At 44.5% G+C, this 26,631-nt stretch overlaps 1 non-coding gene across 1 annotated transcript; it reads left to right on the forward strand.

Annotated features, from left to right (window-relative positions):
* The first annotated feature begins 17,120 nt into the window (after positions 1-17,120).
* On the forward strand, positions 17,121-17,216 carry trnai-uau (transfer RNA isoleucine (anticodon UAU)). Its single transcript has 2 exons — positions 17,121-17,159; positions 17,181-17,216. It is a non-coding gene; the product is annotated as a tRNA-Ile (tRNA).
* Positions 17,217-26,631: the final 9,415 nt, after the last annotated feature.

Genomic DNA, 26,631 nt, shown 5'->3' on the forward strand with positions numbered 1-26,631 from the left:
CTTTGTACTTCAGTATTTTCAGGTTTCTTGCCATTAAGATAATAGCCTGCTCTACGATCTTTCCTGCCAAAGTGCATAACCTCACACTTTCCAGTATTGTATTCCATCTCTCACACTGTCGGTGTCTCTGTAGATTTTGATTGTATACAGAACTGTATAGAGAAAAGGAGAATACCACGTAGCTGTTAATTTATTTTATTGATCTCTACCTACAAGAGATGATTGAACCGGGGACCTGTTGAACTTTAGACGGAAGTGATAACCGGTGCACTTCGGAAAATGCTGCTCTGTAAAGAATTATAGGAACAACTCAGAAGAGAACTGTCATCTATAAATGCTCTTAACGGATTCCATTAACATTTAGAAAACTGCTTATTCTATTAATAATGCAAAACTAACTAATCTGTGCAAAAATGTTGTGGTAATCGCCATTAATCAACTGCTAACTTTCTGATTCATACGGACCGAAATACTCGCATGGTTACCGAGCCATACGCAAAACTTAAAAAAGAATGCATGTTTTGCATGTGATGAATTTTCACCCGTTCTCATTTTATAGACTGCACTTTTAGGAGTTGAGTAAAAATGTTCAATGTTTATGACGCCAGGAACTTGGTGCAGCCTTTAGTAAATTCAGCAGCTCGCGAACACATGAGAGTAACTCCTGCTGCACTCTATCATATAACCCCAGCCAATGCTCCTCAAATAAACAATAGTAACCAGTGTCCCAGCCCCCAGCACTATTAAACAACTTGAAATGTGTAAGTAAATGTGCACGGATAATTCGCACCTTCCTTGCGGGGCTGTAGTGGTGCATTTGGTTAGCGCGTGGTACTTCTGATAGTACAGTGGTTGGAAAATGCCGCTCTTAAGAGTTCGAGCCACACCTAAAACAGCCAATGCTATTGCGGTATAATATTTCTACCAGAGCAGAAGGTTCAATTGGTGTTTCCGGAAGCTTTCTCCTTATTAGCTGTTCCACGTGGGCACTTAGTTTCCTCAGGCCCACCGTGTTGCAATAACGGATGAGAGTTTTAAAGGAGCCCTTCAATGCTACTTATTGACAGGACGAAAGTGGGGCCAGTTTTAACTGTTAAACCAGCAAATAATAATGTGCAGGAAATAGATTCGATTTCAACGCAGTGACTGAGACATTGGCACATCGAGAAGATGTGTAAACTCACGGGTTATCTGTACGAACATACGAATTAGGAGCAGGATAAGGCCACTCGGCCCATCGCGCCTGCTCCACCATTCAATAAGATCATGGCTGATCATCGACTGTAACTCCACTTTCCCGTGTGATCTCCATATCCCATGATTCCCCTAGAGTCCAAAAAAACCATCTGTTTCAGCCTTGAATATACTCAAAGACTCAGCATTCACATCCCTCTGGGGCAGAGAATTCCAAACATTCACAACCCTTTGAGTGAAGAAATTCTTAAGGAGGCTCGGAGTTGTTTGCCTGAGGTTGTCCCACGGATGTGAGAGGATGGATTTACCTTTCTTAACTGACGAATGACGGAGAGTTTGATACATATTTTAAAAATTGTATATTTTGTAGTGCGTTTCATGAAAATTCTATAAATTAAAAGACCTTTCAAAATGCTTCAGTATGAATTCAAACGTTGCACAGACCGCGAATCGAACCCTAGACTGCCGCATTACAGGCAATAATTCTACCCCTGAACCACCACTGTGCAACATACCCGGTTGTTCACTTCTCTTGTCACATTCTTGATTCTGTTAATGAAAGAATAAAAGACAGAGCAAAATATTGCAGCGTCTGCAAATGAAATTATTCAGAAAATGGTGTAAATACTCCGCAGGTCAGGGATCATTTGTGGCGAGGGAAACATAGGGTTAATGTTTCAGGTCGATGAGCTCCCCTCAGATCTAAGGTTTTGCACCAATCACTGAAAAAATTGCAGGAAATTTATTAAAATTGATATTTCCAAGCTATGGTCAGTGTGATTTTCCAGAGACAGGGCTATTTTGTTGCTTAATTTCACAAATTATAAAACAAAGTTTGGAGTCCAAGTCAGAAACTCCTGTTTACTGAACAGGCACTTTAACCAACTGAGCCATGGAATTTTAAGAGAGAGGTAACTTTTCAGGTCGGAAAAGGGTCATCGATCTGAAACGTTAACTCCCTTTCTCTCTCCACAGACGCTGCCTGACCTGCTGAGTATTTCCAGCATTTTCTGTTTTTATTTCACATTTCCAGCATCCGCAGTATTTTGCTTTTGTGCCAAAGCATTTTCCCTGGATTACAGGTATTGCAGGTTTCTCTGGTTGTGTTCATCTTTCATTCTCCATCTATGAATTGTTTCTGAATCCGTGAGTTTGTGCTGCTTTGTGGGTGAGCGGCTGACTTGTAGATATGTCCTGCCAGCGGTCCCAGATAACAGGAGGAGGAGGCTGCAGAAACATCCCCATCCTCAATGATGGTGGAGCCCAGCACATGAGTGCAAAAGACAAGACTGAAGCATTGGCAACTATCTTCAGCCAGAAGTGCCGAGTGGATGATCCATCTCGGCCTCCTCCTGAGGTCCCCAGCATCACAGATGCCAGTCTTCAGCCCTTTCAATTCACTGCACGTGATGTCAAGAAACGGCTGATGACACTGGATACTGCAAAGGCTATGGGCACTGACAACATTCCGGCAATAGTACTGAAGACTTGTGCTCCAGAACTAGCTGCGCCCCTAGCCAAGCTGTTCCAGTACAGCTACAACACTGGCATCTACCCGGCAATGTGGAAAATTGCCCAGGTATGTCCTGTCTACAAAAAGCAGGACAAATCCGACCCGGCCAATTACCGTCCCATCTGTCTACTCTCAATCATCAGCAAAGTAATGGAAGGTGTCATCGACAGTGCTATCAAGCGGCACTTACTCAGCAATAACCTGCTAACTGATGCCCAGTTTGGGTTCCGCCAGGGCCACTCAGCTCATGACCTCATTACAGCCTTGGTCCAAACATGGAGGAAAGAGCTGAACTCCAGAGGTGAGGTGAGAGTGACTGCCCTCGACATCAATGCAGCATTTGATCGAATGTGGCATCAAGGAGCCCTAGCAAAACTGAAGTCAATGGGAATCAAGGGGAAAACTTTCCATTGGTTGGAATCATACCTTGCACAAAGGAAGTTGGCTGTGGTTGTTGGAGGTCATTCATCTCAATCACATGACATCACTGCAGGAGTTCCTCAGGGCAGTGTCCTAGGCCCAACCATCTTCAGCTGTTTCATCAATGACCTTCCCTCCATGATAAGGTCAGAAGTGGGGATGTTCGCTGATGATTGCACACTGTTCAGCACCATTCGAGACTCGTCAGATACTGACGCAGTCCGTATCCATATGCAGCATGACCTGGACAACATTCAGACATGGGCTGAAAAGTGGCAAGTAACATTCACACCACACAAGTGCCAGGCAATGACCATCTCCAACAAGCGAGGCTCTAACCATCTCTCCTTGACATTCAATGGCATTACCATCGCTGAATCCCCCACTATCAACATCCTGGGGGTTACCATTGATCAGAAACTGAACTGGACCAGCCATATAAATACTGTGGCTACAAGAGCAGGTCAGAGGCTGGGAATTCTGCAGCGAGTGTCTCACCTCCTGACTCCCCAAAGCCTTTCCACCATCTACAAGGCACAAGTCAGGAGTGTGATGGAATACTCTCCACTTGCCTGGATGAGTGCAGCTCCAACAACACTCAAGAAGCTCGACACCATTCAGGATAAAGCAGCCCGCTTGATTGTCACTCCATCCACCACCTTCAACATTCACTCCCTCCACCACCGGCGCACTGTGGCTGCAGTGTGTACCATCTACAAGATGCACTGCAGCAACTCGCCAAAGCTCCTTCAAAAGCACCTTCCAAACCCGCGACCTCTACCACTTAGAAGGACAAGGGCAGCAGACACATGGGAACATCCCCACCTACAAGTTCCCCTCCAAGTCACACACCATCCTGACTTGGACCTGTATCGCCGTTCCTTCACTGTCGCTGGGCCAAAATCCTGGAACTCCCTTCCTAACAGCATTGTGGGTGTACCTACACCATATGGACTGCAGCGGTTCAAGAAGGTGGCTCACCACCATCTTCTCAAGGGCAATTAGGGATGGGCAGTAACTGCAGGCCTAGCCAGCGACGCCCCCATCCCATCAATGAACAAAAAAAGATTGACAATGTGGAAAATGTGGAGCAAGCTTCTGTAAACAAGCGGATTTATATACTTACCTCACAATTTCCGCACATCTGGGACTGAATTCCCGCTTTTAACAATAAAATCGCAGAATTTTTGACAGTTATTATTTTAAATCTTCTGCAATGTCGTCAAACTGAGGGAATTGGGGATTTTTGTCAAAAGAGCGGGGGCTCATCCGGGATTTCGGTCCTCGCCTCTCGCATTTAAATCAGTGGATTTTTCTCTGCGGGAATCATACCGCTAGACGCCATCTTTCAATGTCTCCGTCTCTGTGTTTTCCACTGATGGACGTCTCAGGCAGGAAAGGGTAAAGAAAGAAATAATGACTGAGACGGCAGGGGACGTATTTAAAAAGTCAAAATCGAACTTTCAGACCGAACCCGGTGAAGTGAGGATGATATTGTTGACTTGAAATATTTCGTGCATCACTTGATGTTGCTGCACATTTTATAGGAACGCGAGATTGGAAGGAAAGAAGCGGTCTGAAAGAAATCTTACGGTTTCGTTGCCAGCTGCTCGTTGGTCTCGGAGTTTGAATCTCGCTCGGGGGGTTTCATTGGTTGATATGGGAGAGGTTCCCAGGTTCAAATGATGTCTTTTTACAGTTGCAGAATGTGCGCAGATTGAAGCTGACATGTTAATTGTTCACAATTCCACCGACCTCTTTGGCGATTCTCAGTCCTTGAAGGACAGCAATGTGGTTTTGCTTCAAAAGTTCATCACCGAAACCTGAATGAACAGCGAATTTGGCGGGAGTCGAACCCTCAACCTTTTAATGACCTTTCACAACCATTACCATATACCATTATAGGGTGGTATTTTAAGATACCACGTCATCAATTATAATTGTGTGACACATGAAGGCTTTCAAACCCCGCCAGCTCCCGCGAGTTGTGAGACAGCCTTGATAAGCAGCATTCCCTATCAGCGCCCATATCCCACTTGCTTCTGCTGCTTGCTGCCAGCAATCTGCAACAAATCCATTTGCAGAGACAGGGCGCTAAGAATCATCAGGGAAAGAGGCATGAACTCAAAATCCAAATTAGCGGGACATGATCAGAGGGACAGTTAATGTTCTGGGGTGAGAACTTCGGTCAGAGCTGCAAACAAATAGTTGTAAGAGAGAGAGAGATAATCTATTTCCTCAGTTGGGAGGGTCCAGCACAATGGGGCATAACCGTAAAATTAGAGTTACCCCGTTCAGGGATGATGTAAGGAAGCGTTTTTTCACACAGAGGTTAGTAGGAATCTTGAACTCTCTTCCCGAAACAACTGTTCAGGCTGGGGAGCAATTGACAATTTCAAAATGAGATCGATAGGTTTGTGTTCGGCGAGGATGTGCAGGTTTGTGGAATCATCGCAGGTGGATGGAGTTCTGATACAGATCTGCCATGATCCAATTGAATAGCGGAGCAGGCTCGAGGGCCTGAATGGCCGCCTCCTCTTTGTATGTTTCTATGACAGTAACAGTACAGAAACATCAACAGCTGCAAACATACATCGCATTTTATTCATATTTAACAGCAAAAAAATCCGTGCCGCGCACAACTATGCTGTAGTCAGAAAAAATACGCGAAGCCGACGTGTGGCGCTGTGATCACATCATGGTTAATGCCCAGCATTGTGGCCGCAGTAACCTCGGTTCAAACTTAAATCACGTCACAGCTCGCTTAGCATCTTCTGTCCTCTGCAACACCTGCTAATGGAACAGACTGAAAAATCCATCTTCACGACATGAAAAATGATGTTTTGTTGGCGGTGAAAACCTATTCACTCCTTTTAAACCTGCGCTCTCACATGCCTGAGCTTGATGCTCCATAATTCAAACCCGACTCTTCTCCCAGCTTTTTCTTCTTCAACAATCAGTAGCCATTCTTTACTTGCCTCCTTACATTTCATTGTCACTTGCCTGCGGTATTACCTTAATCTAACATTCACTTTCATGTGCTTCCGTGGTTAATTTCTCTCTGCTACCACCGCGGTTCATGGGGGCACATGTCCCATTCGCAGCAATGTACAACCAGTCGATACATTTAGATCTGTGTGACCACTTGACAGATAAGCGCTACGAAAGCAGGACTGGACTTTAGAAGGACAGCGGCCGGATTGTTCACGAAATTTCCTTGGAGAATCTTGTGATATCTTGTTAACTGGATTTTGTTTTGATGCTGGCTGGCGCTTTTCCCAACACTTTTGCAGTGCGTGAGCGACAGGCAGCGCTACTTAGCTGGCAACGAGGGTTGAAATGTGAGCTATTGGCCCGCTGTTATGTTGCAGTTAGACCAGAAGTGTTCCGTCTTAATCTTAACAAATCTTTTGAAGTGTGTGATTGAAATAAATAGAGGATAAATGGAAAGAGCGCTAGTGGGTGAATGCAGCGATTACAGGAGGTTGGCCATAATTGAAATGTTTTTGAATGCCCATGGCGCGGGACCCTGTGTTCTTTATTAAGAGCGGGAGCAGGGATAAAGATTAACAGAAATAAAATGTATTGTCTTGTTGCGAATCAGAAAACTGCACTGGTCTGTGATCGGTAAAAGTTTGAAATTAAATTAATTTCCAAAGGATAACGTTAACCCTTTCTTCCAGCCCCCTCATCATTTGCTTTTTCCGTTAATCTTTCAAGCGGTGTAAGAACATAAGAAGATAAGAAATAGGAACAGGAGTAGGCCATTCGGCCCTTCGAGCCTGCTCTGCCATTCATTGAGATCATGGCTGATTTCTGCCTCAGCTCCATTCACCGGCGCTATCAGCATATCCCTTGATGCCCTTACTAGTCAGAAAACTATCGACTTTTGTTTTGAATATACCAAATGACAGAGCCTCCACAGGCCTCTGGGATAGAGAATTCCAAAAATTCACCACCCTCTGTGTGAAGAAATGTCTTCTCATCTCATTCCTAAATGGCCTACCCTTTATCCTGAGACTATGGCCCCTGGTCCTAGACTCCCCAGCCTTGGAATACATTCTCCCAGCATCCACCCTGTAATAATATTGCATGCTTCAATGAGATCCCCTCTCATTTTTCTGAATTCAAGAGAATATAGGCCTAGTTTACTCAATCTCTTCTCATAGGATGGTCCTGCCATCTGAGGAATCAATCTCGTTAATCTGCGATGCAGCCCCGCTATGGCAAGTATATCATTCCATAGGAAAGGAGATCAAAATTGTACACAGTACTCCAGGTGCGGCCTCACCAATGCCCTATATATTTGGAGTATCACTTCTTCACTCCTGTACCCAAATCTTCTTGTAATGAAGGCACGCATACCAATTGCATTCCTAATGACTTGCTGCACCTGCACATTCACTTTCAGTGACTGATATACAAGGACACCCAGGTCCCTTTGATCATCTGCATTCCCCAATTGTTCACCATTTAGGAAGTACTCTGCCTTTCTGTTTTTTCTAACAAAGTGGATACCCTCACATTTATCCACATTATCTTCCATCTGCCACGTTCTAGCCCACTCACTGAGCCTGTCGAGATCCCCTTGAAGCCTCCTCACTTCCATTTCACAACCGAGCCTGCCACCTAGCTTTGTATCACCCGCAAATTTGGAAATGTTACATTTAATCCCCTCATCCAAATCATTGATATAGATTGTGAATAGGTGGGGCCCAAGAACCGATTCTTTTGGTATCCGACTGTTCAATGCCTGCCATCCTCAAAAAGACCCGTTTATCCCTGCACTTTGTTTTATGTCTGTTAACCAGTGTAAAGCCCGTGTAGATTGGAGTTCGCACTCAGATTTTCCCATCAACGTGAAAATGAAACACGAGGAGGTGAGGATTGCCCCGAACAGCAGATTTCGATTGCTGCAGGAGTTGTTCTGTGCCTCTAATATTTCCTTCACCTTGAAAAAGCCTGTTATAACTCATAGGCATTAATGGGTGGTTTTTTTAAATTTTGGAGAGTTTACATCAAATAGATTTGAATAAATCTGCAAAAAGACGAGGTTAGGACTGGAACTGATAAGATGTTGATCACACAGTTAAAATCAAAGTCAGCCTCATTGTCCAATGAGGCAGGAAACCACGAACAAGGAGGAAGGGAATGAAGCAAGGAGGGAAGGAAGGGAGGAAGGAGGAAGGCGCTCTCGATTCCATCTTCTTTCCATTAGAGCTGGGTGAAATATTAGGTTGAGAAATTGGGAGAATTTTACCAAAGGGAGAGAAAATATCGTCTAACTTGGGGACTGTAACATTTTCAGTCTACGTATCTTCCAACTGGATTAACAGTCCTGAGACTTTAACCTCTCACCAACCTCGAACTAACATTATTATCCAAAAGGACTCATCCAAATATCCCTTTATTTCAGTATTTCTGTTTCCAAACGGTAGAAAGAACCTTTAATAAAGGCCCTTTACAGCACGCATGTCCTGCCCATCCTCCCAGATTGACAATGTGGAAAATGTGGAGCAGGCTTCTGGAAACAAATGGATTTAATTATTTACCTCACAGTTTCGGTACTTCTGGGACTGAATTCCTGTTTTAATTAATAAAATTGCCGTTTTCTTGCGATGTACAGAATACATGCTGATTTTCAGGCAGTTATTATTTGAAGATTTGTTGAATGTCTCCTGGCCGAGGAAAGTGATGTGATTAAAATATTGGGGCGCGTCCAGGATTTGAACCCGATACCGCTTGCATTTTAATTGATGTGATGTGCCAAAACGTGAAACACAACTCTAAAGCAGGGAGCCGCTAATCCTGCACAGAATGCTTAATCTCTGCAATGATAATTTCACATACATAAAGCAGATATTGTAGATCAGAGACAGCGTTAAGGGAAATTAGAGAAGCGTGCAATAAGGGCACAGTAGTCATCATGGGTGACTTTAATCTACATATAGATTGGGCTATCCAAATTAGTAACAATAATGTGGAGGAGGAATTCCTGGAGTGTTTACGGGATGGTTTCCTGGACCAATATGTCGAGGAACCAACCAGAGATCAGGCCATCTTAGACTGGGTATTATGTAACGAGAAAGGATTAATTAGCAATCTTGTTGTACGAGGCCCCTTGGGTCGGAGCGATCATAATATGATAGTCTGAGGCGCGAGTTGGGTAGCATTGATTGGGGAATGTCACGCAAATGTTGACGGTGGATATGCAATGGCAAACATTCATAGATGAACTACAGAATTTGTTCATCCCAGTTTGGCATTAAAATAAAACAGAAAGGTGACTCAACCGGGGCTAACAAGGGAAGTTAGGGATAGCATAAGATCCAAGGAGAGGACATATAAATTGGCCAGAAAAAGCAGTAAACCTGAGGATTGGGAGCAGTTTAGGATTCAACAAAGGGGGACAAAGGGATTAATTAAGAAGGGGAAAATAGAATATGAGAGTTAGCTTTCAGAGAACATAAAAACTGACTGTAGAAGCTTTTATAGATATGTGAAGAGAAAAAGGTTTGTGAGGTCAAGCGTAGGTCCCTTGCAGTCACAATCAGCAGAATTTATAATGGGGAACAAAGAAATGGCAGACCAATTAAATACATATTTTGGTTCTGTCTTCACAAAGGAGGACACAATAACATCCCAGAGATGTCGGGGAACAGAGGGTCTGACGAAAGGGAGGAACTGAAAGAAAGCAGTGCTTGTAGGGAAATGGTGTTAGGGAAATTGATGGGATTGAAGGCCGATAATTCCCCAGGGCCTGATAATCTACATCCTAGGGTACTTAAGGAAGTGGCCCTAGAAATATTACATGCATTGCTGATCATCTTCCAACATTTGAAGGAATCTGGAACAGTACCCATGGATTGGAGGGTAGCTAATGTTACCCCACTATTCAAAAAATGTGGTAGAGAGGAAACGGGGAATTATAGACCGGTAAGCCTGAAATCGGTAATGGGGAAAAGGCTAGAGTCCATTATGAAAGATGTAATAGCAGAGCACTTGGAAAACAGTGGCAGGATCGGACAAAGTCAACATGGATTTAAAAAATGTAAGACGTGCTTCACTAATCTACTGGAATTTTTTGAAGATGTAATTGGTAAAGTAGATCAGGGAAAACCAGTGGATGTGGTGTATTTTGGACTTTCAGAAGGCTTTCTATAAGGTCCCGCATAAGAGATTAGCGTGTAAAGTTAAGGCACATGGGATTGGAGGCAAGGTATTGACTTGGATAGAGAACTGGTTGGCAGACAGAAAGCAAAGAGTTGGAACAAACGGGTCTTTTTCCGAGTGGCAGGCAGTGTCTAGTGGGGTACCGAAAGGATCAGTCCTTGGACCCCAGCTATTCACAATATATATTATTGATCTAGACAAGGGAATTTGATATAATATCTCCAAATTTGCAGATGACACAAAGCTGGGTGTGCATGTGTGCTGTGAGGAGGATGCCGAGAAATTCCAGGATGATTTGGACAGGTTGGGTGATTGGGCAGAAGCATGGCAGATGCAATATAAAGTGGATAAATGCGAGGTTATCCTCTTTGGTGGCAAAAACAGGAAGGCAGATTATTATCTGAATGGCAATAGATTGGGAGAAGGGGAGGTGCAACGAGACCTGGGTGTCCTCGTGCACCAGTCGCTGAAGGTAAGCATTCAGGTGCAGCAGGCAGTTAAGAAGTCAAATTGTATGTGGGCCTTCGTAGCGAGAGGGTTTGAGTACAGGAACAAGGATGTCTTGCTGCAGTTGTACAGGGCCTTGGTGAGACCACATCTTGAGTATTGTGTGCAGTTTTTGTCGCCTTCTCTGAGGAAGGATGTACTTGCCATGGAAGGAGTTCAGTGAAGATTCACCAGGCTGATACCGGGGATGGCAGGAATGACGTATGAGGAGAGATTGAGTCGATTAGGCTTATACTCGCTGGAGTTTAGAAGAATGAGAGGGGATCTCATTGAAACTTATAAAATTCTGACAGGACTGGACAGACTAGATGCAGGAAGGATGTTCCCGATGGTCGGGATGTCCAGAACCAGGGGTCACAGTCTAAGGATAAGGGGTAAGCCATTTCGGACAGAAATGAGAAGGAATTTCTTCACCCAGAGATTGGTGAACCTGTGGAATTCTCTACCACAGAAGGCAGTAGAGGCCAATTAAATAAATATATTCAAGAAGGAGTTGGATATATTTCTTAAGGCAAAAAGCATCAAGGGGTATGAGCAGAAAGCATAGACCGGGTACTGAATTTGGATGATCAGCCATGATCGCATTGAATGGTGGAGCAGGCTCGAGGGGTGGAATGGCCTACTCCTGCTCCTATCTTCTATGTTTCTATGTTAAATCTCAAATATTGCTCAAATGCTTCAAAATGTGAATATGACATTAAATGTGTTTAAATACAGTGGGGGATTTAAATCAGGTTCGGTGCCAGTGGATTCCAAGGCGATCTTCCCTGTATGATAACTACTTCTCTTTTGACTCCACTCATTTCCTCCAAATCAAAGGTGTTGCTATGGGTACCCGCATGGGTCCTAGCTATGCCTGCCTTTTCGTGAGAGATGTGGAACAATCTTTGTTCCAGTCTTACTCGGGTCCTCTCCCTCACCTCTTTTTCCGGTACATTGATGACAGTATTGGTGCCGTTTCTTGCTCTCGCCCTGAACTAGACATTGTCATTCACTTTGCCTCCAATTTCCACCCTTCCCTCACCTTCACATGGTCCATCTCCGAATCTTCCCTTCCCTTCTTCGACTTCTCGGTCTCCATCTCTGGGGATAGGTTATTGACCAAAATTCACTACAAGCCCACTGACTCCCACAGCTACCTGGACTACACTTCCTCCTCACCCCGCCTCCTGTAAGGACTCTATTCCATTCTCCCAGTTTCTCTATCTCCGCCGCATCTGCTCCGGTGATGCCGCCTTCCACACCAGTACTTCCGACATATCTTCCTTGTTCTGCAACCGAGGAATCCCCTCTACCGTGGTTGACACGGCCCTCGACCGTGTCCATTCTATCTCCTGCACTTCTGCCCTCACCCCTGCCCCTTACTCCGGGAACCATGATAGGGTTCCCCTTGTCCTCACCTTTCACCCCACCAGCCTCCACATTCAACGGATCATCCTCCACCACTTCTGCCACCTCCAACGTGATCCCACCACCAAACACATCTTCCCCTCACCTCCCCTTTCAGCATTCCTAGGGACCGCTCCCTCCGTGATACCCAAGTCCACTCCTCCATCACTCCCAACACCCCTTCCCCTTCACCCGATAGCTTCCCGTGCAAGTGCAGGAGATGCAATACCTGCCCTTATACCTCCCTCCTTCCCACTGTCCAGGGCCCCAAACACCCCTTCCAGGTGAAACAGCGATTTCCTTGTACTTCTTGCAATCTAGTATACTGTATTTGCTGCTCATGATATGGCCTCCTCTACATTGGGGAGACCAGATGCAGATTGAGTGACTGCTGTGCGGAACACCTCTGTTCAGTCCATAAGGATGACCCCGAACTTCCGGTCGCCTGTCATTGTAATTCACCGCTCCATTCCCATTCAGACCTCACCGCCCTCGGCCTCTTGCATTGTTCCACGGAAGCTCAGCATAAGATCGAGGAATAGCACCTCATCTTCCGATTAGGCACTTTACAGCCTTCCAGACTCAACATAGAGTTCAAAAGTTTCAGATTATAACCTCGGCCCCAACTACATTTTTACTTATATTTGTTATCCACACCTTTATTTTTGCCCTCCGCCCTTTTTTTCTCTCCCACATGCCAGTTGTCTCCCATTCTGGCCAGCGCATTGCACACCTAATCTAGAGCCATCTTTTTTCTCCACTACTCCTATCATCATCTCGTCTGGTTTTGAATATCTCCTAATGTCTCTTCACTTCTCTTTTGTTCTCTCCCAGCCTGGCATTTTAATCTTTCATTTCCTCTACTTTTTCAGTCTTGGCAAAGTGTTTCGACCTGAAACGTTGACTGTAATTCTCTCTCCACGGATGTTGTCTGGCCTGCTGAGTTTTTCCAGCATTTTCTGTTGAGATCTTCTGTGGTTGTCTTGCTTCCCTCTCCCCTTCCTCACACACGCAGCCGGTTTTTAAACCTTGTTTTAAACCTGCTGCCCTGCTGGGCCAGTGCATTTCGCAGTCTCACAACCCTTTCTAAAAATACACTTTCACTGCATGACTTCTCTGTTTCTTAGATATTAATCACCTTGAGGTGCAATGGTGGCGTTTGTGACGTCAAATTTAAAGGCGGCCAATTGCAAACACGTTGGGGTCAAATTTTCTTTTGCACAGAATTGAACCTGAATCATTCAAGATGGAATATTGTATTTGCTGCATCACAATAAACAATATCTTGTTATAAATGTCGGCTCATTAGTTCCCCAGTGCCAGAGGAAGAATTGTCTGATCCCCTCCTATGTTTCATATAAGACACAATCATAGGGTAATCATTCAGAATCACCTCACAGTTTGACACTGAGATAAATTAAGCAGGATTTACAGACAGCAATGGAACACATGGCGGAATGGACAAGAGAGCTGGAGAAATAAACAACGGCCTGAGAGTCCAGAAGACAGTGACGGGTAGCTGATAGATATCAATGAGTGGAGGCAAGGAATTGTTTTGGGATTTGGCCCCGTGGCTTAGTTGGTCAAAACATCTGTCTAGGAAAGAGAAGATTCTGGTTTTGGATCCCAGCGGGGCCTTTTTGTAATTAATCTCTAGGGGTGAGCTTCTTCCCGTGTGAAAAGGCTAAAATTCTTTTAAATATAACTGCGGCTGCACTAGTTCCCATTCTGGATCAAGGCTCCAATCGCTGAAGGGCCTGGGTCGAATTTCACCGCTACCTAATTTCTGGCGGTGCTGATTTTGGACTCTTCACCAAAAATCCATCTTTTCTAAGCAGTGCCGTGTGTCACTTTGTGGTGGTCAGAGTAGAGCTCCAGTAGTTGATGTGTGGCCCCGTTATCGTATCGCGGTTAGTAATCTGCGCTGTGGCCGCAGCAACCGCGGTCCGAATCCGAGTCATGGCACAGATTTCTCTTCCTTCCACAATCAATGGCCCTCCTTTACTTTCCTCCTTCAATTTCATTGTAACTTTCCTGCTAACATTGACTTTCGCCTACTTAAACCGCTAAATGTGCTCTGCTCCCACCGCTGTTCCTGGGGCACATGTCCCATTCGCCCCAATCTGAGTTGAGCTTGGAAACCAGTCGACACATTTAGACCCCCGTGACCTCTCGACAGACAAGCTCTGCGACAGCAGGGCCGGCCTTTGGCACCAAAGCAGCCCGATTGTACTAGAACATTCCTTGGTAAATGATGTGCACTGGGGAGGCTAACTGGAGAACTGGGATTGTTCACCTGGTAGTTGCCGCTTTTCCCTAAACAGTTGATTAGCGTGAGCGACGGGAAGCACTACATAGCTGCGGATGAAGGGTGAAATGTGCAATTTTGGCAAACCGTTTATCAAAAAGTAAAATGGAGGCTCAGGATTTATCAAGGAGAGTAAGGGACGCGCCGGATATAATAGACAGGGGAAGGGACGCTCCGGATATTCCAAACTGTTTAAGGGGCGCTCCTGTTTTACCAGACAGGGTAAGGGACACTCGGGATATACCAGACAGGTTGAGGCACGGTCTAGGTGTTCCAAACAGGATAAGGGACGCTCGGGATATATCTCACAGGGTAAAGGACGCTCCGGGTGTATCAGACAGGGTAAGGGACGCTCCGGATGCATCGGATAGGATAAGAGACGCTCCGGGTGTACCAGACTGGGTAATGTACGCTCCCGATGTACCAGACAGTGTAAGGGCCGCTCCGGATGTTTCAGATAGGGTGAGGGTCGCTCCCGATTTACCAGACAGGGTAAAGGACCCTCCGGATGTACCAAACAGGGTAAGGGATGCTCAATAGGTTCTGGAGCGGGCAAGGGAGGCTCAGGGCCTATCAGACAGAATAAGGGACGCTCAAGAATATCAGAGAGGCTGATGGATGCAGAGATATTACTTTTTAAACCTCACATTCTCTAAGTATCAATAAAAGCAGAAGTTGAATCCGAATGTAACAGATGGTCTGCCGTGTCCCACGTGGGGGCAATGAGAAGGCAGAATGGGGCCGGACTGGACATTTGAAGCGCTCAGAAATACATCTATAACTGACACAGATTCCCCCACTCAATACAATAATAAATAATGCAGATACAGCTAAACATATTTGTGACGAACAGAAGTGCAAATGCATTTACATCTAACACAACAGCAACTCACAAATACATTTGTATCTAATATGGACACACACAAATATACTTACAACCATCACCACTGATTGTTTGATAAAAAAATACTTTTATTGTTTGTCTTTAAAGCCATGATATTTACATGACAGTTTGCATTGACCTTCCTCCTAAGCCGCTGGAGATTGATGGAGAATGATTTGGGTCCTGATCAATCATTTCTTAGGCAGATTAGAACAAGTTTTGAGCGCAAGTCCAATATTAGAAGTCGACGTTAAAAAGAGGCTCACCTTTCGTAAATTTCAATCTACAATCCACAAAGCGAGATTCATAGCCCTAGACTAAAGAGTCACTCTGTCTAGAATACATGCCCAATGAACTGGTTATCAAACGTAAAATCAAATGGATTTGTCAGGTATTGTCCATTGCATTTTGACTGAGATGTGTGCCCGCAGTTCCATTCCGGTTCCAAGCCCTCTTTTTACTGTCGATGGAATGTGCTTGGAGAAGTGTTACAATCGCAGTATAGCTCTTCCCACTGTCGCTTCCTCTAAATCTCTGTCCAGGATTTTCACCAGTGCAAGGTTCATCAACCTGAGCTACTGTTTAATTTGTTCTCGGCATGACATGTGCTGATCCTTTAACTTGTCCCACTAAACGGCCTCTCCAAATTTGTCGATTGCACCTCGAGGGCACTTTTCATACGTAAGCCTGCAACATCTGCCAGAGAGAGATTCAATTTCAGCGGTTCTAAAACAATGAGTAGATCGATATCAAACTCGACATCCTCACCTACACGCTGCAGATGCAAATCTCTGCGCTCCTCTGCTTCAGTGATTTCTTGTTTCGCAGCGATGGGCAGTTCATGCTCTCTGAGGCTGCAATCGCTGCTTTCCACCGGCAGGGGGCGCTTGGTGAGAGCGGGACCGGTCAGACGGCCTGAACTTCACTGCTGTCGTGACCACACTCACTCCGGGAGCTGGGGACCAGCACACCAACTGATGGGTTTGTTGCCACATCTGAAATGCGGCTCCGAACTGTTGCTATTAACTGAGGCAGCGCTGCAGGATTCTGCAATGAGCTCTCACACAGTCGGTATCTCTGTAGAGTTTGAGAGTGTACAGAACTGTATAGATAAAAGGAGAATACCGCGTGGCTGTTAATGTATTTTATTAATCTCTACCTGCAAAACATGATTGAACCAGGGACCTGTTGTACTTTAGACGGAAGTGATAACCGCTACACTTTGGAAACTGCTGCTCATTAAATAATTAGAGAAACAGCTCAGAACAGCAATTATAATCCACAAATACTCTTACCCTGCGATACGGATTCCATTCCGCGTCGAGGAGTTAACTTTAAGAAAACTGTTTATTCTATTACATACATCTCATTAGACTGTGTGAGAAGTTTGCTGTAATCGTCATTAATCAACGGGTAACTCACATGGTTAACGAATCATGGGCAAAACTTCAAAACGTTTCTTTGTTTTGCATGTGACGAATTTTCATCGGTTCTCATTTTGCAGACTGTATTTTAGGAGTTGGGTAAAAATGTTCAGTACTTATGACACCAGGATCTGGTGCAGCCTTTGGTAAATTCACCAGCTCGCGAACACATGAGAGTACATCCTGCTTCACTCTTTCATATAAACCCAGACAATGCGCCTCAATTAAACAACATTGCACCCCCGCACGATTAGCCAACCTGAATTGTGCAAGTAAATGAGCACGGATAACGAATACCAATCAAGCGCAGCTCTAGTGGCGCAATCGGTTAGCTGCGCGGTACTTATATAGCAGTACAGGCTCGGAGGAATGCCGAGGTTGTGAGTTCGAGCCTCACCTAGAGCAGCCAATGCTTTTGCTGTGCGCTATTTCGACCGGAGCAGAAGGTACAATTGTTTTTTCCGCTAACTATACACTTATTAGCTGTTCCACGTGGGCTCTTATGTTCCTCAGGCCCACTGTGTTCCAATAACGGATGGAAGTTTTAAAGGAGCCCTTCAGTGTTACTTATTGACAGGAGGGAAGGTGGGGCCAGTTTTAACTGTTAAACCAGCAACTATCAGGCAAAGAATAATGTGCAGGAAATAAATTCGATTTCAAAGCAGTGGCTAAGTCTTTGGCACAAGCGAGAAGATGTGTAAACTCACAAGTTATCTGTACAGGTTTCCGATATCACGTTGAACACAAACAACGATTCACCTGAACATGATGTTGAGAATTACAAGGACGGAAGTTACGTACAGACAATCGCCCAAACACCATATCAACAATTAGGCTATCGCCGACCCTCTTGTTATGGGGAGAATAGTGAGCAGATTCAGGAAAACTGCTCATATAAAGAAGTGGATTTAGGAAAAGATAAACATATTTCAAATTAATGAACACGACCTCTGCGAATTGGTTTCGCACTAGAGCAGAGAAACCTAATGTAACTTCGGACAAAAATCGTCAGCTCCTTGGTCTTGGGGCATGATTCTCGCGTAGGACATTTCACAAATTAAAATGCGAGAGCTTCTGGGCTCAAATCCCAGACGAACCCCACGGCATTTAGATGAAACTCACCAACTCGGTCATCACAACTGGAATTGCTTTTCTTTAAAATAGACTAACGCACTAAATGATCCGGGATTGTGAGCACACCCGGTTTAAACAGACACAGAATGATCCTTGACTGACCACGACCCCGCCCATTATAGACAGGGCTGATTATCATTGCTTATGAAATCGATGGAAACATAACTGGGGCGGTTTTTATAAAGGGCGGCCGATCACGATACGCAATTTATCTAGGGCGCCAAGTTGAAGTTTGACTCCATATCATTTTTCCCTTTATCTCCGTCATTTCACTCCAGCCGAATGAACAGAGACCTGAGCACATAATCCAGGCTGACACTCCAGTGCAGTACTGAGGGAGAGCTGCACTGTCGGTGGTGCCGTCTTTCCAGTATAGACCTGCAACCGAGGCCTCAGGTCCCATGAGAGTATGCCAAACAGAATGAGGATTTCTCCCCATTGTCCTGCCCATTATTTATCTCTCAACTAAAGACACTAAAACAGAAAATCTCCTCATTAAGTTTGATAAATGTTTTTGAAATTACATTTCCTCCTAAACGATAAAGTTGTTTTTCTGCTCCCTAATCATTTGGCTTTTTTCCCGCTAGTCTTTCATTTGCTGGCAATCGCAGAGGAAGGAAGACAGGTAGGGATGATTCTCCATCTCTGATTCCCGTCCTGCCTTCATTCAAGAACTCCAGTGGTCTGTTTTGATTTTAACAAGATATGAAGAGTGCACAGACCTGAATCACCAGTGTGATTTTGACGAGATTGCGATTACAAAGCCTATTTTACGCAAAATTCAGTGAAATGCTCGGAAGGTTTATCAGCATCAATCGTGTAATGGAATAACGACGAGGACGAGATTCGAAACCTCACGTGCAAAGCACAATGGATTACACTGCGCTCAACCATTCCAAGGGATATGGGGAGAAGGCAGTGACAGGGTACTGAATTTGGATGATCAGCCATGATCTCATTAAATGGCGGAGCAGGCTCGAGCGGCCGAATGGCCTACTCCTGCTCCTATCTTCTATGTTTCTGTTTCCTGCTATTTGCATCTAAGCAGAAATACTCTGAAAGAAAGTCCCCTTCACCGCTTGTCCTGCACGTGCACACAGACCTAGAATGTTGAAAATGTACAATCAGCCCATGTAAGTAAATGGCCTTCCGATATCTTCAGGTGAGGGGCTGTCAGAATTGGTCTGTTTGAAGGCAGATTCAGAACAGGTTTCGCCCAGTTATTTAAACGACCACGGCAGGACTCGAATCTGCAATCATCTGCTAACTGAATGATTCGCACCGAAGTCAAACCCCTTATCCATTTGACCACGTGACCACTTCTGTCCGGATCTTCTTGTGATGGGGAGAATTGTGAGCAGTTTCAGGGAAACGGCTCATATAAAGCAGTGGATTTAGGAAAATATAAACATATTTCATAAAAATAAACAGGTCCTCTGCGAACTGGGTTTGCAACAGCGCAGGGAAACCTAACGCAACTTCGAGCCCAAATTCGGCGGTTCGTTGGTCTTGACGTCTGATTCTCGTTCAGGGAATTTCGATGCTTAAATAAATGCGAGAAATCCCGGGTTCAAGTCCCGGCCTGAACCCCGCCAACCTTAACAACGGGGTCATCACAGCTAAATTCGCACTCCTGTTAAAAAGACTTATACAATTGATGATCCGTGACTGTGCACTCACCCGATTTAATCATAGGGTCATAATCGCACAGACGGAGGTAATTCAGCCCATCGAGCCAGTGTCGGTTCTCTGTCGTGCAATCAAGTCAGTGCCATTCCCTCGCACTATCGCCGTATTTCTGCAAGTTTATTTCACTCAAATGCCTATCCAGTCTCCCCTTGAAAACATTCAGTGTCTCTGATTCCACCACTTCCAACGGCAGGGAATTGCAGGTCATCACCAGTGTGTAATTCTGTTTCTTCACACTCCTCTGTATCTCTTGCCTATAATCTTAAATCCCCTAGTCCTTGTACCATCAACTAGTGGGAAAAGCCGTTCCCTGTCTCGCCTATCCAAACCCGTCATTATCTTGTACACTTCTATCAAATCACTCCTCAACCTCCTTTACTCTAATGAAAACAAATCCAGCTTCTCCAACATGTCCTTGTAGCTAAGATCCCCCATCCCCGGAACCAATCTGGTTAATCTCCTCTGCACCCTCTCAAGGGCCTTCACATCCTTCCTAAAGTGTGGTGACCAGATGAGACGCAATACTCTAGTTGCGGCCTAACCAGCACTCTATAAAGTCTCAGCAAATCTTCTCTACTTTTGTACTCAATACCTCTATATATGAAGCCCAAGATCACAAATGCTTTGTTAACCACTCTCTCAATATGTCCTGCCACATCTAGGGACCTATCTACATTAACTCCCAGGTCTCTCTGTCACTGCGCACTATTTAAAACTGTGCCTTTGAGTGTATATTCCCTCTCCCTGTTCGTTCTGCCCAAATGCATCACCTCACAATTCTCTGTATTAAATCCCATCTGCAACTTGTCTGTCCGTTCTGCTAGCCTTTTTATGTCCTGTTGTAGTCGATTGGCATCATCATCACTGTGTGCCACATCCCCAGGTTTGGTGTCATCGGCGAATTTAGAAACTCTACTCCGTATTCCAATATACAGGTCATTTATATATGTCAAAAAGGCAGTGGCCCCAGCACTGACCCTTGGGGAAAACCACTGTCCACCATCCTCCAATCTGAAGTACAGCCATTTACCACAACTCGCTGTTTTCTGTCTTTAAGCCAATTCATTATCCAAGCTGCCACTGACTCACCTATTCCATGGGCCTCAATTTTGTTAACTAGCCTTTTATGTGGTACTTTGTCAAACGCCTTCCGAAAATCCATGTTGCCAACATCCATTGCATTCACTTCATCAATCCTCTCTGTTACTTCATGAAAAAATTCAATAAGATTAGCCAAGCACGTTCTGCATTCCACACATCCGTGTTGGCGCTACTTAATTAGCTTAAACTTCTCCAAGTGCCCGTTAATTTTTCCTTGATTATTGTTTCTAAAACTTTACCCACCACTGATGTTAAACTGACCGGCCTGTAGTTATTGGATCATCCTTACATCCTTTCTTGAAAAATGGTGTCACATTTGCCACTTTCAAATCCTCAGGCACCTCCCCCGCAGCTAAGGAAGATAGGAAAATTATGGCAAGCCTTCTTTGTCTCTAATAGGCCGCACCCCGCCTCTTACTACCCCCTTACTGTTTACATGGCAGTAGTAGATTTTTGGGTTCCATTTTATGTTTCACGCCATTCTACTCTCATACTCTCTTTGCCAATCTTATTTGTATCTTCACATCCCCTCTCAACTTATTATATTTGGTCTGATTCTGCCTTGAAGAATTCGCCTGATATGCATCATACAACCTCCTTTAACAGATAAATAATGATCTAGGAATGACAGCACATCACTTTTAAACAGAAACAGAATGATCCGGGACTGACGGCACATCCCTTTTAAACAGACACTGAGTGATCCTGGCCTGACAGCACATCCCTTTTAAACAGATACAGAATGATCCGGGACTGACAGCACATCCTGTTTAAACAGACACAGAATGATCCGGGACAGACAGGACATCCCTTTTAAACAGACACAGAATGATCCGGGTCTGACAGTTCATCCCTTTTAAACAGAGACAAAATGATCAAGGACTGACAGCACATCCCTTTTAAACAGCTACAGAATGATCCGGGACTGACAGCACATCCTGTTTAAACAGACACAGAATGATCCGGGACTGACAGGACATCCCTTTTAAACAGACACAGAATGATCCGGGACTGACAGCACATCCCTTTTAAACAGTTATACAACGATGAGGTTTATTCTTGGGCCCCAAGTTGAAGTTTTAGTCCACTGTCATTTTTTTGTCTTCGCCATTTCACTCGAGCCGATTGAACTGAGTTTATGTGTCAGCCGTGGCTCAGCGGCAGCAAACTCAAGCCCCACTCCAGAGACTTGAGCACCTAATGCAGGCTGATACTACAGTGCAGTACTGAGGGTCTGCAGCACTTTCGACGGTACCGTCTTTCTGAAAAGACGTAAAACCGAAGCCTCATATACCATGGCACTATTTCGAAAAGAACGAGGATTTCTCCCCAGTGCACTGCCCATTATTTATCTCTCAACGAAAGACAAAAAAACAGATAACCTGGACATTAATGTTGATAAAATCTTTTAAAATTACATTTGTTCCTAAAAGTTAAAATTATGTTTCTGCTTTCTAATCATTTGTTTTCCCGCTAGTCTTTCATTGGGTTTCAATCTCAGAGGAAAGAATAGTGAGGAAATGGTGTATCTTTATTTTGCAATCTTTGTTCTACGTTTATGTAATGAGTCCGTGTTTATTTTAGTATGCGCATGAACAGCGCAGAGGCACAGACTGAAAAGCCCAGTGTGGCCAGCAATGATAAGGATGAGATTCAACCGCACGAGTCCAGAGCACAATGGATTAGTCCGAATGACCATCGGTTTTAATGGTCAGTTTTAAGCTGGATTCCGAGCAGAGAAGAACAATTCCGCCCAGTGAGTTAACAGACTGCGCACCACTCCGCTGCCCTCCCCCATAGTCCGAAAAGATTTTCCATTCCGCCTATATATTAATAATTTAAGTTTTGCCATGAGCTAAGTGTAGCATGCTTGGGAGGTAAATGTGACTTTGGACGGAAGGATCTGTAGGGTTTTAGTTCTAACTCTCTTCACTCTTTAGGGTAATCAGAGCTCAGATCAAACAAAGCTTTAAACTTTTTAAACAAATCGTTTTATTAACCTAATAATACAAGTTTTACAGAGAGAGATTTGTATAACCTTTAACTCAGTGGTGCAACTCAAATCTCAGAATGGTCAATTCTTCTGCTTTGGGAGAGGGAGAGATGAATTATGTGTTGGTGTCTCCTTGGTGTTTTTCTGGTCAGTCTTCCAGATCTCCACTCCGCTTGTCTGGCTCCTGGAATGTCTCCTGGAATGTGTTCTGCTTTTCACTTTAGAATGGCTGCTCTTGTACCATTGCTGCTGACAGAAACAAGCCTTCCAGTGAATTTCCATTCTCTCTCTCCCATGGTTAGAGAGAGAATGGAAATTCACTGGAAGGCTTGTTTCTGTCAGCAGCAATGATGCTACCGGACAGCACCGAGTGTATGCAAAGGTTCCTCAGAGACTGTCGAGGCCTCCTTATCTGGAGCTTCCAGACAATCTGCAGAACACTTTTGGAATTCGGTCAGCAAAACTTCTTGAAGTAAATAAGTGATCCAGGTCTCTCGGCAATCCTTTAGTTTCCTTTAAACCGGCATTAAAAATTCCTAAATCCTTCCAGCGGGAGCAGATTGAAGAAAATAAATTATTTGAAATAATTAATTACAATAATGAGAGAATCTGCTGCGAGCAGGGTTCGAACATGCGCGGGGAAACCCTAATGGATTTCAAGTACAACGCCTTAACCATTGGCTACTGCAGCTGCGAAAACTGCCAAGCAGTTAAATTATCAAATCGCTGACCCTGTTTATTATTGGTGATGACGGTTTTGTGATATTTAATTTGCTGCAAATTCAGCAAGTCCAGAAGAATCGCAGTGATCATTACAATAAAACAAAACTTCCGATATTTAACGGTAATGTAAGATGTTGAGAACAGTATGCAATATTCTGCAGGATAATGACAATAAACAGCAGGAACATTGTGTTCTGCACCCACAAGACACAGATCAGCCTCAGCCTCTGCTCCCTGCCCGCCGGCTGCAGAAACCTTGTCTCCAGATTATAAACTCATTGTAGGTTGGAGATAAATATTCAGGATAGAGACTGAATACAGCGGGTGGGATCAAATATATAAAGCAGTTATTTAAGACCAGAGACAGCGATAGATATTCTATAATGCTCAAATGCATCAATGTGTGAATATGACATTGATGGCACGGTGGCATAGTGGTTAGCATTGTTGCCTCACAGCGCCAGGGACCCGGGTTTAAATCCGGCCTCGGGTGACTGTCTGTGTGGAGTTTACACATTCTCCCTGTGTTTGCGTGGGTTTTCTCCAGGTGCTCCGGTTCCCTCCCACAGTCCAAAGATGTGCGGGTTAGGTTGATTGGCCATGATAAAAATTGGCTCTTCGTGTTAGGGGGGATTAAATACGTGGGGATAGGGTGGGATAGCTGTCGGTGTAGGGACTGGGTGCTAGGGTTTGGATGATCAGCCATGATCTCGTTGAATGGCGGAGCAGGCTCGAAGGGCCGAATGGCCTACTCCTGCTCCTATCTTCTATGTTTCTATGTATAAGTGTTTAAATGCAGTGGGGGTTTTAAAGTAGATACGGGGCCAGTAATTTCCAAGGTGATCTTTCCTGTGTCTCTCTTGCCTCTCCCGCTTCCTCCGTTGGGATCACAGGTGTTTTTGCACAGAATTGAACCGAAATCATTCAAGTTCGAATATTGTAATTGTTGCATCACAATAATCAAAATCTTGTTATAAATGTTGGCTCATTAGTTCCCCAGTGTCAGAGGAAGAATTGTCTGACCCCCCTCATTTATTTCATGTAAGACACAAACACAGGTATTCATTCAGAATCAACCCACAGATTGAAACTGAGATAAACACAGTGAAATACAGACAACATCGGGACACATGGCGGAATAGACAGGAGAGTTGAATCAATAAAAAACGGCCTCAGCCTCTAACAGACAGTGACAAGTAGCTGATAGATATCAGTGAGAGGAGGCGACATAGTTGCGGTATGATTTGGCTTCGTGACTTAGCTGGTTAAAGCTGCCTCTTTGGTAAGCAGGCGATCCTGGCTTCGACTCCCAGCAGGGCTTTTTTTCTTTGTCCGAATGAATCTCCAGGAGTGAGTTTCTTCTCGTGTGAAAGGGATACAATCCTTTTAAATGTAACTGCGGCTGCACTAGTTCCCATTATGGATTAAAGCTCCATTCGCTGCGGGTCGTGTGTCGAATTCCACCGGTGTCAAAATTTCTGGCGGTGCTGATTTTGGCATCTTCACCAAAAATCGATCTTTTCTAAGCAGTGCCGTGCGTGATTTGGCTGTGGTTAGGGCAGAGCTGGCGCAGCTGATGTGTGACGACAGGATCGATTAGTGGTCAGTACTCTGCATTGCGGCTACAGCTACCTTAGATCGAATCCAAATCACGGTATAGCTCGCTTTATATCTTCTGTTCTCTGCAGCACCTGCTGATAGAACACAGCAAAAAATCAATCTTCTCTACATCCAACAGCGTTATTTTATTGATGGTGAAAACTTATTTATTCCTTCAAACCCCGCGCTCTCACATGCCTGAGCTTGATGCTCCATAATTCAAACCCGCCTCGTCTCCCAGCTTTTTCTTCCGTCCACAATCTATAGCCCTCCTTCACTTTCCTCCTTCCGCTTCTTTGTCACTTTTCTGCGGCATTACCTTAATCTAACATTCACTTTCACCTACTTACACCGTTAAGTTTGCTCTGCTACCACCGCTGTTCCTGGCGGCACTTGTCCCATTCGCAGCAATCTGAGTTGATGCTTTGAAACCAGTCGTTACATTTAGAACTGCGGGACCGCTCGACAGACAAGCATTTAGAAAGCAGGGCTGGCTCTGGGAAGCAAAACAACCGGTTTGCACAAGAAATTTTCTTGACGTCATTGCTAATCGTAATTGGGATCGCCGTCAGTAGCGGATTATTCGATGTCCCTTTGAAACGGGTTTGCTCGCATTCTTGCTTTGGTGTTTCATAGCTGCGAGACGCCCCGTGTTCAAATCCCAACACAACCCCGCTCGCTTTTAGTCAAAACTCAGCTTCTTGCAGTTCATCGACATTTCAGAAAACATAAATACTTTCCATTAAAAACATGAGATTTCGTGTAATTTTGCCCATATATTTCGAAATCACAGAGCTTCACTTAAGCAACTGAAAACCAACCAACTGAGAAGAGTTAAAGGCTCCCAGGTATATTCAGCTTGATGTCTCATTGGAGTTATCGCATCCGTGTTCGATTCCGGCCAATGCAGGACCTTTACATTTTGCTTTCTGCACGCATGAGCTCGCCTGAATTGGGATAAACTTACATTCAGCGTCAATATTCTTGAAACACCCTCTTCCCTGAATATTAGTCAGTCCTGCTTCCTCTAGCGCTGAAAGAATGTGAGAAGCTTGCTTGTCAATTGGTCCTATGGGTGCCGAATTCAAACCGTACAGGGTTCTGCACTGACCGGGAATCAAACAGGCGTGAACACCCTGCCTGCTCTGATTAAAAGGGCTGCGCACCTCTTCTTTCGATCAGGCGTTTTACTGCCTTCCTGAATTAATGGAATACCCTTTGCTTGCAGAAGCTGATTCCACATTTTCAGCATTGTCAATCTGGGTGCACGGGCAGGACAAGCGGTAAAGGGGACTTTCTTGCGGAGTATTTCTGATTGGATTCAAAAAGCAGGAAATGGAATGTCTGAGTTGTCGTAGACGGGAGACGAGAGGTTAAGACGATGGAATGCTAATCCATTGTGCTTATTTATTGTGTTGAATGTTTGATGCTGATAAACCTCCCCAGCATTTGACTGAATCATACATAAAATTAGCTTTAAATTCTAATCTCGTCCAAACCACTGGTCTTGGCCTCTTCATTGTTCATATCTTGTTTAAATTAACACGGACCATTGGAATTCTTCACCTGCTCGAATGAAGG

This window comes from Somniosus microcephalus, unplaced genomic scaffold (assembly GCF_052327205.1).
Source record: "Somniosus microcephalus isolate GS21.2 unplaced genomic scaffold, FLI_Smic_1.0 unresolved_chr1, whole genome shotgun sequence".
NCBI classification, from domain to species: Eukaryota; Metazoa; Chordata; class Chondrichthyes; order Squaliformes; family Somniosidae; genus Somniosus; species Somniosus microcephalus.